We start from the raw sequence: 1,069 nt of genomic DNA on the forward strand, positions 1-1,069 counted from the left end.
TCACAGCAAAGGAACGCAGCGCTCACCAATGAAGCCATAAATCTACATAAACAGAGTAACAAGCCCTTTTCTCCCGCAGCATCTGTGTTCACCTGAAGACGGATCGAGTTTCTTCGGGAAGCTGAAGGTAGGCCTAAAGAGAATTGCATAAAAAATAAAACAAATTCGACTGCTTCTTTACACACGTTTGTTCCCATTTTTCTTTGTAACGCAACACCCTCTTTTAAAAAAGACTCTAAAAATACGGTAAGCTCTAAGATTTTTTTTTCGCACTTTTCTCAATCGGAACAGGGGTTCCAAAATGTCGATTGTATATGCTCAAACACCCGGTGATTCAACCTTCGTCATAATTACTTCCCCTTGATTTCTTCATTATGATTCCGTCGTTATATCTACTTCATTATGATTCCTTCGCTATAAGTACTACATTTTCATTCCTTTATGATTCTTCGTTATAACAACTTCCTTGCGACTCCTTCGTTATGATTACTTCAATATAGTTCCTTCGTTATCATTACCTCATCATGATTCCTTTACAATTCCTTCGTTACAACTACTTCATTGTGATTCCTTCGTTATAATGACTGTCCACATCACTCCGGTTCTGGTCTTTTCACCGCCTTGTTTGCACTGCGCTGCGAGGAACAGAGAGTCAGCTGCAGGAAAACGACAGCCGACTGTGATTCAAGTATTTGTTTGAGATTCTTTTGCCAAACGACGAACTTGAAGTAAAGTGACGCTACGGGGGAAAGTGAGAGAAAGTGAGGGAAGGTGACGTAACGTGAGGGAAAGAGCGGCAAAGTAAGGGAAAGTGAAAATGTGGGAACGTGAAAGAAAGTGAGGTAAAGAGAGGGAAAGAAAGGGAAAGTGAGGGAGAGTGAAGGAAAATATGGGAAAGTGGGGAGCAAACGAGGTATTTGAGGTAAAGTGAGGGAAGGGACAGAGGAAGAAGGAAAATTATTCTTATAAGGAGGGAGGGAAGGGGGGAAGAGAGGCGTGAATAGCAGCTTTTTCAACGGAATGAAGAGAGATACATCAACGGACAACAGTGACACGATATCCAGAATTA

Source organism: Penaeus monodon, chromosome 15, assembly GCF_015228065.2.
Source record: "Penaeus monodon isolate SGIC_2016 chromosome 15, NSTDA_Pmon_1, whole genome shotgun sequence".
NCBI lineage: Eukaryota > Metazoa > Arthropoda > Malacostraca > Decapoda > Penaeidae > Penaeus > Penaeus monodon.